Source organism: Herpailurus yagouaroundi, unplaced genomic scaffold (genome assembly GCF_014898765.1).
Source record: "Herpailurus yagouaroundi ecotype Mexico unplaced genomic scaffold, PumYag 187, whole genome shotgun sequence".
NCBI classification, from domain to species: domain Eukaryota; kingdom Metazoa; phylum Chordata; class Mammalia; order Carnivora; family Felidae; genus Herpailurus; species Herpailurus yagouaroundi.
This window is the reverse complement of record NW_024412418.1, coordinates 12,412,960-12,429,113: the sequence shown is the minus strand read 5'-3', so window position 1 is coordinate 12,429,113 and position 16,154 is coordinate 12,412,960. Positions and strand designations below refer to the sequence as shown.

General features: G+C 38.8%; 1 protein-coding gene across 5 annotated transcripts in view; it reads right to left on the bottom strand.

The window, feature by feature from the left end:
* The window catches only part of LRRC4C (leucine rich repeat containing 4C), a 1,211,302-nt gene that overhangs the window by 469,587 nt on the left and 725,561 nt on the right, over positions 1-16,154 (bottom strand). For all 5 annotated transcript variants that reach the window (XM_040495407.1, XM_040495403.1, XM_040495404.1 and 2 more), the window contains one exon: positions 10,740-10,876. The gene's annotated coding sequence lies outside the window, so the exon portion shown is untranslated. The remainder of the gene's footprint in view (positions 1-10,739; positions 10,877-16,154) is intronic.

Here is a 16,154-nt window from a genome sequence, read left to right as displayed (position 1 = left end):
TCTTAAGCAGGTTTCACACTTAGAGAAGAGACCAATGCCAGGCCCAATCCAACGACCCTGAGATCATGAACTAGGCCAAAATCAAGAGTAGGACACTCAACTGACTGAGCCATCCAGGCATCCCAAAATTCTTGGAAGTTTTTTAAGAGTATGAGTTCTAAGTCTAATTTTCTGTATAGGGAAAGTAGTAAAGTAAATTTCCATGAAACAAGGTATGCCAAGTATAAATATAGTCTGTTTATTTCAATATGCTATCTTGACTCTTAGTCTTTACTGAAAATTGTACAAAGTGAAACTCACCATACTTCAAATTCCACTCTTTCTATTTATTTTATAGCACCAGGCATTCATGGAAAGCTTATCACCTGAAGAGCAAGCTTTTTAAGGTGAAGACAACCAAACAAAAACCAGAATGCTTTTTTTTAATGATCTTGTAAATATTCATTATTTAGAAAATCCCCTAAGTTATACCCCTGCCTTATCAATACACAAAGTCAAAGCTGATGTCCTCTAAGTAAGTATTTATGATGTAGGCCCCAAAGGTGTCTTTTCAACTGCAACAGTGAGTAGAACTCTTCTGCTTTTGCAGAAAGTTCTTTGTTTTGCATTAAACATGGTTTGTTTCTGGTCCATCGAGGTTCTTAGCATCAGGGTTCTTGCTGGTCTCTCAAGCCTCTAGCATCCACTAGTCCAGAAGTGGAATGCTAGACTATTTGTTAGCAGTGCTTCTGACTTTCTGTCAGGGTTATTTTTATATTTGTGGCTAACGTCCCTTCCTTATAAAACTGGAAGGTCATTGTTTATGTGATATCCACCCTGACAGACTTTATAATCAGTTCATGAAAATCACAGCCCCTCCTTAGGTTATGTTTAAGACAGAATTAATACCTGTCTTAAAGGACAGTGGTGCTAAATCATGTTGTTACCATATACTGCTATTTTTGTTAATTCACCGTATTTATTTTTTATTGTGTATAATGGGATGGGTGGAATTGACATTTGACTCATAGACCACCCGTCTATATAAATGGCAAAACATGAGGCTATTGCAGTTGGTATTTGGGGATAAAGCATGTATGATTAAATAGTGGGGCCACTTGACCTTAAATATTTTAAAGTACATATGTGAAGAAAGGTGCTTATCTTTCTTCTGCTTCTACCAGAAAAGTAAGCACCTCAGTTCATTTGTAGGAATAGAATTCACATTAAGAATTCTTTAACTTGCTAAAGAAATGTGAAATGTGAGAATACATTATCTAGAAATGTTATAGAACTCCTTTTCTGTAATTTTTTTTGAAAAAATAAGACAGATTACTTCCTACCAACTCAAAGCATTCTCTCTCCCTCTGCTAAACTCCTATAGCAAGTGATGTATGATGAGTAATGTGCTGCATGAAGCACCAGCAGCAAAGAGGAACAAGACACCATCTTATTCCAAGGAGATAAAAGCACCTTCCTAACATATTTTGTAGTTATGCTAGTATTTCTATTTTAGCACTGGGAATGGTTTTTCTATGACTCGATAGTTAGATCTGTATGATGTGTATATAGTACAGGGCATCTATAACTTCCTTAGTACCTAAAATATTCTTTACCATGTAGGAGACAGTTATTAGTTTAATTCATTTAGTATTTATTACTTCATTCAATAATTAGTTTTAAATTTTTTTTAATGTTTATTTTTGAGATGGAAAGAGAGACAGTCTGAGAGTGGGGGAGGGCAGAGAGAGAGGGACAGCCAGAATCCGAAGCAGGCTCTGGGCTCTGAGCTGTCAGCACAGAGCCCGACATGGAGCTCAAAACCGCAAAATGTGAGATCATGACCCAAGCCAAAGTCAAACGCTTAACTGACTGAGCCACCCAGGTGCCCCTCAATAATTATTTTTAATTCACTCCTATGTGAAGCAATTATCTCTCTCTTTTTTTTTAAAGTTTATCTATTTATTTATTTAGGGAGAGAGAGAGTATGAACAGGGGAGGAGCAGAGAGAGAGGGAGAGAGAATCCCAAGCAGGCTCTGCACTGTCAATGAAGAACCCAACAGGGGGTTCAAACTCATGAACCTCAAGATCATGAACTGAGCAGAAACCAAGAATTGGAGACAACCAATTGAGCCACCCAGAGGCCCAACAATGATCTCTTTAAGATGAATTTATATGTAGTCTTACCCAAATACAGTGGAATGGAGTTAGTGAAAAGTTGGATTTTTTTGGAGGGGGTGCTTTGTTTTGCTTTTTTTTTTTTTTTTTAAATTTTTTTTTTCAACGTTTATTTATTTTTTGGGGGACAGAGAGAGACAGAGCATGAACGGGGGAGGGGCAGAGAAAGAGGGAGACACAGAATCGGAAACATGCTCCAGGCTCTGAGCCATCAGCCCAGAGCCTGACGCGGGGCTCGAACTCACGGACCGCGAGATCGTGACCCGGCTGAAGTCGGACGCTTAACCGACTGCGCCACCCAGGTGCCCCTGTTTTGCTTTTTTTTTTTTTTAACAGCTTCATAGTTATACTTTGATTATATTTCAAATTTAGTAATGAAAACAGATCCATCAAAAATACATCCAAGGGACTTCTGCTTTTAGGATATTAGAGTATACTTTTATTTTCCTATTCACTCCATCAAGCACACAGAAAACCCTGGACATTTATATGTAAAAAATAAATACATAAGAAGAACCTGAAAGGTAGAGAGCAGAAGGCAGGCAATCTAGGAAGCTTAGATCTGAATAATGACATGATGATGAGAGTTCCTGGATTTTCCTTTTGCTTCATATATCCCAGACTTGAAACAGAAGAGACCAGAAACCCAGAAATAGTGACAGGCATAGTTGAAGAAGATGAAGAAGATGAAGAAGGTGGTGGTGGTGGTGGTGGAGGAGGAGGAGGAAACAACAAAGCCCTGCTCTCTCTATCCAAAAGACAAAGATGAGGCAGCTTAGCAAGAAGGAAAGCTGCAAGACAGTTGCTCTCATCCAGATAAACATCACAGAAAAAAATTGTGGCTCTATCCACACCCAGACCAGCAAAACCCTAGTGAGGACCTAGATCTTCACCTTCACCAAGCTATGAAAGCTCCCCCAAACTCTCCACTAAGGTGGTACCAGAAAAGGCCAGGTAGGGATGAGAACTATCATCCCTGCCAGGCAGCACCCCCTTGTACTGTCAGTAGAAATGACATGGGGAGACTGGACTACTTCCTCCAGTCAACAGTAACAAGAGGATCTTTCCCTTGGGAAAGGGACATGCTGGAATGGTATCAGAGTTGGCCATGTGGAGAGTCAGGACTTTCACATCCACTCTGCAGTAATGAGGCCACTCCTCCACTCATGTTATCAGTGTTGGCTAAGGGAGTAGCAGTTACATGCACTCCTATACCTTCCAGCTAGGGCAGTATCAGTGGAAGTCTAGGGGGAGCTGTTACTCATGCCCAGAAGTAATGAGAGGCCCCCATCCACTCCTGTGTCAACAAAGGCCAATTAGGGAACGTGGAATTCTACTCGGTCCTGATGTTCATTCTACCCTTGCTTCCCCTGCTGGAGAAATATCAGAAGATGCCACCTAAAACTGAAGGTTTAAATAAGATATAGAGTCTCATAGTAAAATGCCCCACATGGCCAGATTTCAATAGCAAATTACTCATTACACCAATATTCAGGAACATTTCAAATGAAATGCAAAAGACCATCAACAGATGCCAGTGTGAAGAACAACTGGACATCCGTAGCCAATAAAGTCAAATTTGACTTAAGTTTCACTTCTTATACAAAGATTAACTCAAAATGGATCATGCATTTAAATATAATAAGTAAAAGTATCAATGTTTTAGGGGGAAAAGCACAGAAGAAAATCTTGGGGCCTAGTGGTCAGCGAAGAAATTCTTAGACTGGACACTAACAGCATGATGTATAAAGGGAAAAACTGATACACTGCACTTCATCAAAATTCAAACCTTGTGTTCTGTGAACCCTTGTTAAGAGGGTGAAAGGATAAGCTATAGAACGGGAGAGAGCATTAACAAATTGTTTATCTGACAAAAATTAGGACCTACATTACACATAAAGTTTTCAAAACTCAACAGTTAAAAACAAAAAACAAACAACCAAACAATCCAATTAGAAAATGGGCAAAAGACACGAACAGATATTTCCCTGAAGAGGATATGCATATAGAAAATAAGCACAAAAAATGATGCTAAGCATCACTAATTTTTAGAGAAATGAAAATAAAAACTACAATGAGATAATTAGGGACAATGCTCCTTTACATCAGTCTTGCCAACAATTTTTTTTTTTTTTGATCTGTTACCAAAAGCACAACCAACAAAGGCAAAAATCAAGCGGGATTGGGCTGGCATTTTGTACTTGTATAGCAACAAAGACCAGGGCTGGCTGCCAGATGGGATTCAGGGTCCACAGCCTTCCGAGGCTATGGCAGAGAACATGGAAGAACCCAGAATGGCTGGTATCTGCAAACATGAAAATGTGTGGGGTTAAATCTAGTGAAATGCGTAGCAGTCTGAGGCTTGTTTTTTTAGTGGCAAAAGCTGATGAGGTCCTCTGCAGAGCAGGTCACTAAGAAGCACCATCACTCCCACTGCATGGTTGATACTGTTAGCACTGCCCTTCTTACTTGTTCTTACCTACCCCTATACATCTTAGCTTTGCCAGTCTCCGGGTGGGGTCAAACCCAAGTGGGCCCTTCATGTAATGTCCCAGAAGGCTGGGGTAGCTCACCCTTCCCTCTGTTCTCCCTTTCCTGGTAAGAGGATCTTTTTACAGTTTTCCTTTTGCACATCAAAACTATAATGAGATATGTCCTCACATCTGTTAGAATGACTATTATCAAAAAGACAAAATATAGCAAGTGTTGGCAAGGATGTGGAAAAAAAGGAACCTTGGTGCACTGTTGGTGAGAATGTAAATTGGCATAGCCACTTATGAAAATTCCTCCCAAAATTAAAAATAGAACTACCATATGATCCAGCAATTCCACTTCTGGGTATATATTCAAAGAAAATAAAATTATCTTGCACAGATATCTGCACTCCCATGTTTAGTGTAGCATTACTCATAATAACAAAGACATGAAAACAACCTAAGTGTCCATCAATAGATGGATAAAGAAAATGCCATATTCAGTCATAAAAACCCTGCCATTTTTGATAACATGGGTAAGGCTTGAGGACATTATGCTAAGGGAAATAAGTTAGATATAGAAAGATAAATACTATATGATCTCAGTTATATGGCATCTAACTACACTGAACTCATAGAAACAAATAGTAGATTGACTCTTACCAAGGCTGGGGTGGAAGTTATAGGGAAGTATTGCTCCAAAGGTATAAACTTTGTTATAAGGGATGAGTAAGTTTGGAGAGCTACTGTACAACATGATGATTATAGTTAACAATATTGTTTTATTTGAATGTTGCTAAGATAATAGATCTTCAATGTGCTTGCCACCACAATTATTTGAGATGAAGCATGCTAACTAAACTTATTGTAGTAAACAGTTAACAATGTACACTCATATCAGATTATCACATTGTATACCTTAAACTTATACAATGTTATATGTCAATTATATCACAATAAAGCTAGGGGAAAAAAACCTGTAAATATGCATCCAAAAACAAGGGGAAAAAACTCTAAATATGCAACTGTCATATAGTCCAGCAATTCACTTCTGGGCAAAGAAATGAAATCCTATGTTCACATAAAAATCTGTACACTAATTTTTATAGCAACTTTATTTATAATAGCCCCAAACTGGAAACAATTGAGACATCCTTCAGCAGTGAATGGTTAAACACACTACTGTATATCCTTACCAGAAATACTACTCAGTTGAAAAACATGAATTAAGTATTGCATCCAATAACTTAGGTGAAGCCCCTGATAATTATGTTGCATAAAAAAAGCCAACTCCAAATGCTACATAGTGTATGGTTCCATTTATACAACATCCCTATAATGAGTAAATTATACCAACTGAGAGATCAGTAGTTGCCAGCTGCTTAAGGAAGAAGTTGGGGGATGTGAATGAAGTGAGTATGGCTATAAAAAGACAACAGGAAGGGCTTTATGGTGATAGAAACACCAATCAAAACCACAATAAGATACCACCTCACACTTGTCAGAATGGCTAAAATGAACAACCCAGGAAACAACTGATGTTGGCGAGGATATGAAGAAAGGGGAACCCTTTTGCACTGTTGGTGGGAATGCAAACTCGTACAGTCACTCAGGAAAACAGTGTGGAGGTTCCTCAAAAAATTAAAAAGAATTATCCTATGACCCAACAATTGCACTACTAGGTATCTATCCAAAGAATATAAAAATGCACCCCAATATTTATAGCAGTGCTATCAATAGCCAAATTATGGAAAGAGCCCAAATGTCCATCAAATGAAGAATGGATAATGAAGATATGGCGCATATATATATATATATATATATATATATAGCATATATATGTATACTTAATACATATATATATATACTATATATATATATATACACATACATATATATATAGTATATATATATGCACACACACACACACACACACACACACACACACACACACACACACACAATGGAATACTACTTGGCAATCAAAAGGAATGAAATCTTGCCATTTGCAACAACATGGATGGAACTAGAGGGTATTATGCTAAGCCAAATAAGTCAGGCAGAGAAAGACACACAACATATGATTTCATTCATATGTGGAATTTAAGAAACAAAACAGATGAACACAGGGGAAGGGAAGGAAAAATAAGATAAAAACTGAGAGGGAGGAAAACCATAAGAACTCATAAATACAGAGAACAAACTGAGAATTGCTGGAGTGGAGGTGGGTGTGGGGGATGGGCTAAATGGGGGATGGACATTAAGGAGAGCACTTGTTGGGATGAGCACTGTATGTTATATGGAAGTGATGAATTGCTGGGTTCTACTCCTGAAACCAGTACTGCACTGTATGGTAACTAGCTTGAATTCAAATAAATTAAACAAAAAAGAAATGTTCTGCATTGTGACTGTACTAATGTCAATATACTTGTTGTATTACTGTCCTATAGGTTTGTAAGATAATTAATCATTAGGGGAAAAGGGGAACAGGGTACACAGAATTCCTCCACGTTATTTATTTTAATTTTTTAATTTTTTTATGTTTCTTCACTTCCTGAGAGAGAGAGAGAGAGAGAGAGAGAGAGAGAGAGAGAGAGCATGAGCAGGGAGGGTCAGGGAGACAGAATCTGAAGCAGGCTCCAGGCTCTGAGCTGTCAGCACAGAGCCCTACATGGGGCTCCAACTCATGAACTGCGAGATCATGACCTGAGCTGAAGTAAAATGCTTAGGGAACTGAGCAACCCAGGCGCCCATGTTATTTCTTAAAAGCACACATTAACATACAATTGTTCCAGAATAAAACACTTCATTAAAAATTCAAACATCAACAATAACATCTACATATTTTACACCTGGACTACAGGGCAATCACACAAATGCTTTTAGTTGATTTTAACGAAAACTGTTCAGTTTATAGCCCTGGTGCCTAAGTGTCAGTATTTTCTACTAGGCTCTGTTAAATTACTACCTTTCATTCAAATCCATCCTCCTCTGTTTTGAGAGGTGGGGCTTGGGTCTTTGCAAAATGCATCCCCTTTGCCACTGGGCTCCCTATTTCTATCAATAGAGAGAACTAAAGGGAAACTGCAAGGTTCAAGGGGAAGAAGGAACTTAACACTTGTTCCCTGATACCATTACCCTACACAGCAGTTGGTTCCATCTTGCATTGTTTTCTACATTCCTAGAAATAACCTCATTGTCCCCCTCTCCAAGAGCTATAACAACACTAGCTGCCTGGTATCCCATCCTCAGAGATGTGGTCTCAGTTCTGTCTGTTGAGTCCCTTCTAGTTTTTCAGGGTATAATATTGGCTGAACAGCATCCTTCACAAAATTCTGAGTTGCGGCTCATATGGCCCCAATCTGAGCTCTTGGAGCACTAGCACCCGGAGCTGGTAGAATTCTTGGAGTCATGAATCTCAGCAATGTGGAGTCCTCCTCACCCCTGAGCTTCTGAAGTTCCTCTACTTTTCAGACAATGCTCTCACCCAAGATTTCTGAAGTCCAGGTCTGCAAAACCCCGCCTCCAATATTCTAAATTCTAATCATTTCAAAGTCTTGCCTGCTGTCCCTGAATACTGTAGCCACTTCTGTAGTGACTACATGTTTGATTCCTCAGGGTCCTCTTTTGCCTTTCCAGTTCTCCAATATTTGGCTAATGATTGTTAAATTTTATCTATTTTTTTAAACATTTATTCATTTTTGAGATACAGAGAGAGACAGAGTGTGAGTAAGGGAGGGGCAGAGAGAGGGAAACACAGAATCCAAAGTGGCCTCCAGGCTCTGAGCTGTCAGCACAGAGACTGACTTGGGGCTCGAACTAACTGTGAGATCATGACCTGAGCCGAAGTAGGATGCTTAACCAACTGAGCCACCCAGGTGCCCCATCTGGTTAATGATTCTTAAATTTTATGTTTTTGTTTTAACACTTATTCATTTTTGAGAGACAGAGACAGAGTGTGAGAAGGGAGGGGCAGAGAGAGAGAAACATAGAATCTGAAGCAGGTTCCAGGCTCTGAGCTGTCAGCGCAGAGCCCAAGGCAGGGCTCTAACCCTGAGATCATGGTCTGAGCCAAAGTCAGACGCTTAACCTACTGAGCCACCCAGGCATCCCAAATTTTATCTGTTAAAATAACTGGCATGGTTTCTGTTTCCGGAGCTCAATCTAATGGATTCAGGCAATTTGTAGCAGGGTTTGAAGCTGAATAAAGGGAAAGAGGCTAGAGAGGCTGTGAGACTATGTGTAAGGCCAAGTTATGATGGGCAAAGAGAATGCTAAGAAAAACAATCAGAAACAAGAGTGGTGGGGGGGATGGACAGAAGTTCAGGGAGAAGTAGAGTTGCAAAGTTTTCTGTTGTTTTTGAGAAAAGTACAAACGTATAAAGACAGGCCAGTACTGCCCTTTTTTCCCCTTGTTTTCACATTATTCTTCTGTTCTGGCTCACATATGTTGCCAGAGTATCTTTCTTTTCACTTACAGGTGACTATCTTCCCTATAAAAGAGCCAAACTGGGGCGCCTGGGTGGCGCAGTCGGTTAAGCGTCCGACTTCAGCCAGGTCACGATCTCGCGGTCCGGGAGTTCGAGCCCCGCGTCGGGCTCTGGGCTGATGGCTCAGAGCCTGGAGCCTGTTTCTGATTCTGTGTCTCCCTCTCTCTCTGCCCCTCCCCCATTCATGCTCTGTCTCTCTCTGTCCCAAAAATAAATAAACGTTGAAAAAAAAAAATTTAAAAAAAATAAAATAAATAAAAGAGCCAAACTAAAAGCAACAACAACAACAAAAACAAATAAACAAACAAGCAAAAAGCACCTCCTTTTCTGAATAGATAGAAGGATTAAGATTAAAGGCAAAGAAAAGGGGCAATCATGCATACTTGAAAAAAAAAGAGCTTAAAATCTTTTCTTTCTCCATTCGTTCATGTTCCCCTATGATACTTTATCTTGCCATTGCCTCCTCATCTTTAGAGAGCACTTTCTGCATATCTAATGTTCTTATGGGACTCTCAAAACAAAGTGGGCTCCCTGAAGAGAGATAGCATGTCTTCTATTAGCTTAATCTAAATAACGTGATGGAGTTGATGCAGGAGAGAATAGCTGTATTCCAGGAAAGTCTTGAGTTATGGATTTAGGACAGATATCTGTTATACATGCAGCCCAGGGAGAACTAAATATCAACAGGAAAATGTATGAGCAATTCCTCCTACAGGTTTGTAGAACATTTCTACTTCTCCCTTAAAACAGCATGAATGATTCAAGTAAGTATTTGCCAATTAAAATGGCAAGTATAAATGTCTCTCTTGCCATATAGATGGAGCTTAATGCCACTATAACTTTATATATTTTTTTCTCTTCAACACAGTGAAACACCACAGATGAATGAACATATTTCCATTTTACAGAGCTGGACAGGTTTTACTTCTGGGCTCAAATGGTCTTGACCATTGGTGGCACAACATTTATCTGAAGGAGATGCCACAATCCATGTCGAGCTAATGAACTGCCACTTGTAGGAGTCACTTGGACTTTCATGCTTCCCTACTGGTTCATTTAGACAAGTTCAACTTTTCCAGTAGCCCAACATCAACTATTTTCATGCTGTTACCACATCAAGCTTTCCAATCTCACCAGGTTTTCAAAGGAAGAATAAAAAGCCGGCTACCTTCTCCAAACACTTTGTTCCATATTAAAAACCTAACTGCTGCCCCCATTTCAAAAAAGGAGGGGGACATCATCAGTTGTCTCTTTCATTCTGAATCCTGGGCAGGCCAATCTGCCACAACTCCCAGGCTGTGCAAAGGAACATCTGCTAGAGGAACAGTTAGTTTGACGCCCGCCCCTCCACAGAAATCACTGCTAGTAAAAGTTTTATAAGGTGGGTACTTTTTTCCCCCGTTTCCTCCTTTTGTAACTGACTGAAGCCCAAATGAGCAAGATGAAATGGCCAGATATTTGGCCAGATGTTGGCATACACATGTGTATGTTTGGGAGGGAAGAGAAGCTGTCAGCTGTACCAAAGGAAAACTAGAATCATCTGAAATGCAATTAACAGCCCCACAGTCAATGAATCTTTGAAGGATTCTAACAGAGTAAATTATACCTCTCACTTACCTATGGCAAATTGTCCATGGACCAGTTTCCTTGTTTGTGAAACTTGAATCCGGTCAATTTATTCATACTCCAGAGTAGTTTCAGGATGTTTCCATTCTGTTAATCTACATGGGTTATCTCTGCTCTTCCAGTAACTTCTATAAACACACACATACACACACACACACACAAAATAAAAGGATATACTTAGAATATGTAATGCTGGATAAATACTGGTTGACAGTTTAGATTTTTAGCATCCATAACTCACGCTATTTTTTTTTAGACTATTCTTATTATTTGTAATAGAAAGTGATGGGAACAAAGCTTTTCTCTTTTAAAAACTACACTGCAGGTCAATGTGGTTTGGTATCTACAGTTACAACTAGTAGAAGTACACCAGGTGAATGGCAAAAGCTTAATAAAAACATATTTATTAGAGACTCAGTATTATAGATTTTACTAAAATCTGCCTGTTATCACATACCCTCAGAAGGTGCAAAGGAATTTAACATTTGAGAAGTTACCATGAACCTGGGGTTGGACTAGTATTTTTATATACATATTATCCTATTCAATTAGCATAACAATCTTTCTAGCACTTACTACCTATAGCTCTCTCTCTGACATTTTTCAGATCATAAGGGAAAGACTTATAGGTAGAAGGAGGTTAGATTTTAAGACTAGATAACCTGAATCCACTTCTCTTACTCTTTCCTTACTCAGGCATAGGAGAAGCTCATAGATTATTTTTTGTTTTGTTTAAATAATATCAAAATGTTTTGTATACCAAATATGCCCTAAGACTACATACATATATACATACATGCATACATAAAAAGAGTGACTTGGTCATTGGGTTATGGGAAATTCCAAGGTAAGATTGATAAACTTCATGTCATTTCATGATATGATAATTATCACTCCATAATTATGGTCTAATTCCTTAAACACATAAATTTTCTTTCCCTTATCACAATTGTTTTGGCCTGAAGTTTTATATCGATTTTAGATTCATAGGACTCTTGTAACTAAATTCAACAACATCAGTTCCTGTGCATCTAAACCATATTGCTTATTTAACACCCTGTTGTATTAACTGGTTTATATTATGAGACCATCAGCTGTAGTGATCCTCTCCTCCCAACCTATAAGGATCGTTATGGCAGCAATAAAATATTCCATGGATCTCCTCATATTCCAGGAAATAGTGAGCCACAGAAAACACTTGCTCCTCACATGGAATACTTCCTCTTTAGAAATATCCCCAAATTGCTCACTTATTCCCTACAGCCAACCAAGAACTGTTAAAAGTATTAATTAGAAAGTCTTCCCAGCTTGCCCAAATCTTAGTAGAATTTGCAAATTAGATACAGTCTCAGTATTTTCTACTTTTACTCCATAAAATTTAGTCCACTTTTTATACAACTGAATCCTTGCTTAAGCAAAAGGGACAGTGAAAGAGTTCCCTTGCCACAAACTTAGGATAACTCCGGACAGAAATGTCTAAATTGTTGACTCTTCTTACTACATGTTAAAAAAGACAAAACAAAACAAAACACATAGTAGAGCTTATAGTTCAAAAGGCGGTACAGATGGGGCACCTGGGTGGCTCAGTCAGTTGAGCATTCAACTCTTGATATCAGCTCAGGTGATGATCTTATGGTTCATGGGACTGAGCCCCGTGTCAGGCTCTATGCTGATGGTATGGAGCCTGCTTGGGATTCTCTCTCCCTTTCTCTCTGCCACTCCCCTGCTCATGCTCTGTCTCAAAATAAATAAACTTAAAAAGGCGGGGAGAACAGAATCCTGGATTATATGTGAGGATGAATTTCAAACCTAAGAAAGAGGCTAAGTAATTGCTAGAGTTGCAATTCTGATATAATTAATTATCTGCAAAAACACTCAATCTATTTCATTGCCACTATTTCATTATTACAATTTTTTAAAATAACCATTTATTGGTGGTCCAGCTAGATGCTAGGCACCAGTTAAGTGACTTACATTTATCTGATTTATTAATGTGGAAAAAAAGTTCTTCAATGGAAAACTATGTTTTCTCTAGCACACCCTTCTGCTCTTTGATTCTGATGCTGTGGAAGAATTCTACAGAATCTATAACTCTATGAAATATAAATAGCTATTAGAAAAAATAAACAAATAATTCTTTTCTTTTTTTAAAAGTTTTTTTTTTTTCAACGTTTATTTATTTTTGGGACAGAGAGAGACAGAGCATGAACGGGGGAGGGGCAGAAAGAGAGGTAGACTCAGAATCGGAAACAGGCTCCAGGCTCTGAGCCATCAGCTCAGAGCCTGACGCGGGGCTCGAACTCACAGACCGCGAGATCGTGACCTGGCTGAAGTCGGACGCTTAACCGACTGCGCCACCCAGGCGCCCCCAAATAATTCTTTTCTATAAACACACAAATTTTATCCAGTCTAGCAGAGAGGTTCAGCTGCCTTCTCTGCACACTGTGGAGGAAGCTAGGTTCACCCATATTTGCACATCAATTTCAATACTCCTGATATATAAATGTGTGTTTATTTTGGACTTTTCTTTAAAGATGTTTATATATTTGTTTGGGGGAGGGAAGTGAGAAGGAGAGGGAGAATCCCAAGCAGGCTCCACATCCTTAGCGAGGAGGCCGACATAGGACTCAATCCCACAACCTGTGAGATCATGACCTGAGGCAAGATCAAGGGTCAGACCCTCAACAAGCTGAGCCATCCAGGCGACTATGAATTCTTCTTTTAAATGATTATAATACTCCTGGTTCTCTCAATGATTTGCAAATTTCATAAAATCTTAAGCATCTGTTCATTTTATATGTGCATGAGAGATGTGATTTTATTGCATTTTTTGACATGATCTTGTACCATTCTTTACAGCAACTCTATGGGACATATACATTGTTAAGTGCATTTTATAGCAAAGGACCCAAGACTCAGCAGGGTCCCATGACTCACCTGAGGGCCACAAACACAAACAGACATTGCTGATTATTAGACACTGTGCCACAGGCTGAGGGTGCAAAGCTAAACAAGGCTGTCTTTATCCTCAAGGTCAAGGAGACCAGGGGAAATCTTTATTGAGTGTTGCCTACATGCAAGGTGCTTCCATAGATATCCAGGAACTAAAAACATTTGATAAATCCTCACCATCCAAAACTCACCACTTGCTATATGAAATACTGAACTCAAATAAATTCAAACAGTGTTATACCCCTCACTATCTGGACTCATTCTATAAACTCTTAATAACGGAATTCAAGAATCAAGTAGATTTGTATAGGGAAGGGCACTCAATTGCTATCTTTAAATCCTCAAAGTCACCTTGTGAGGTAGGCATTCTTCCCATTTTTACAGATAAGAAAAATGAGGCTCAGTGAAAGTAATGTTAAAAAAAAAATCACATCACTTTAGAATAGAAAAAGATAGCAAGATCACACAGCCCAATGTCCTCATTTTATAGATAGAAAACCGGGGCTCAGGGAAACAGAGTGATTCTCTGGAATCTTTTATCCAGCTAGGAGCGGGGCCTACTTCAACATTCGCTGATTCAACCTTCCATGCATCTTTCCACTTATCTGGGACTAGTAATGTAAAAGAATGGGCCACACATCTGTCAAAGCAGGCAGAAAAGTGAGGGGCAAATTATTAAAACTTGCTCAAGAAGGTCCCAAGTTCTCTTTCCAACCTCACTTACTAGGTTATTTATCCATCTAGCTGATCTGAAGTTGGCTGTCTGAATTCATTCCCCTTTTTACTCTAATATTATAATTGCATATGTTTGTTAGTCTACTTAAGCAATACCATGAGCTATTTTCAATATTGCAAAAAGGCAGTGACTACCATTCTCCATCATAAGACGAAAGCCACCTAAAAGGCCAAGTGTCCGTGTGACTAGATTTAAATCAGCTGAAGGAGGGAATCATGTTTTCTAATACCAGTCTGGAATGACAGAAGGCTAGATCTTACTGATTAATAAGAATATGGAAAACACATTAAGAATCATCAAATCATGGACTATGTTCAGTAGGAAAAAAATTCAAATTATGGGTTTCATGTGACAGAAAGAAAGCAACAGACGGGTCTTTGGTGGGGAAATTTGAGGAATCACTTTTCTATATTCTACAGTTGCCCATGGATTTTGAGCACCTCTACAGAAAACAATTGTCCTGTTTTAAGTGACAGCTTTTCACTTAAGTCAGCCTTTGCTCGCGTGTTCAAGCACAAATTTCTACTGTCAGGACCAACAGGACAGGAGTGATTTTCCATTATCCTCATATGCAGAGTGTGGCTGAAAATTTGGGCAGATTTCAGAATCTGTGGCAGAGTAAATTAGTAAATTACTGTTATCCATGTACAGTCTAGAAACTTTTAGGGGCACACCCTCTTGACAGCTAAACCATAAAATAGAGCAGATTCCACATTCCCTGTTGTTGTTTTTGCAGACCTCATCCCAACTCCTCTTGCTTCCTTCCCCTCCTCTATTTTCCTTTTTATCTTCTACCATTTCATCTTCTTCCTTTTCCTTATTTTCCTCCTCTCCCCTCACACAAGTATTGCTATGAGAAAATTATGATTACAGGTATCTAATGAATAGACTCATACCATATCACCTCTCAACAAGCAGAACAAAGAGAGGCCACCTGTTACTACCATCCTTTAAAGAGTACTATATCACACCAGCAGCAACAGGTCACTTTTTGTTAGGAAAAATGCAACACATTTGTCATTTTTCTGTCCTTTCAGTCATTCTCAACAGGTTTCTTACATTGGGCTGATTTTGTTTCAAGACTTCACACCCTCCAGAGACCTTCCCTTAGGAAATTTACAACCTTCTGTTCCTTTCCAAGTCATCAAAATTCTAATGGAGTAGTGTACTATGTAAACTTATGCTAATTTCAGTCATTATGCAGATGTCCAAATATCTTGCAGGTTTCCACCTAAAAGTGTTATTTCCCTCTAGAGTCAAAGGGACTTGGATGAGCTGTTGATCCCTTTGTTAAAATACAATCCACATTTCAGTAAGCTACCAACTTTATCAAACTTCTGCCCGGAAATCAGGATTCCCCCTAGAGAAGTTGGTGAATTGAGCAATGTTGAATTACTGTTTGTATTCAAAATGGAGTAGTGGGAAAACATTCCAAAGAAACTTAGCTTTTTAATTAATCATAATCTCCCACCTTTGTGAATTTTAAAATTTTCTGCTTTTGTTTTCATTTAAGAAGCTCTGTTTGGCTACCTCTGAGCTGCCAGGAAAACAGTATAAAAATATTTTTTAGGTGTTGTCCTATATAACCCTCAAGACAACTTAAAAGGATCTGCCTGGAATAAATCATTTTTAAACATTTATAAACTGATGTTTTTTAGAGAAGTTACAAGCAATGACCAAGGCTACACAGTTAGTATTAAGTGTTAGAAGCCAGACCT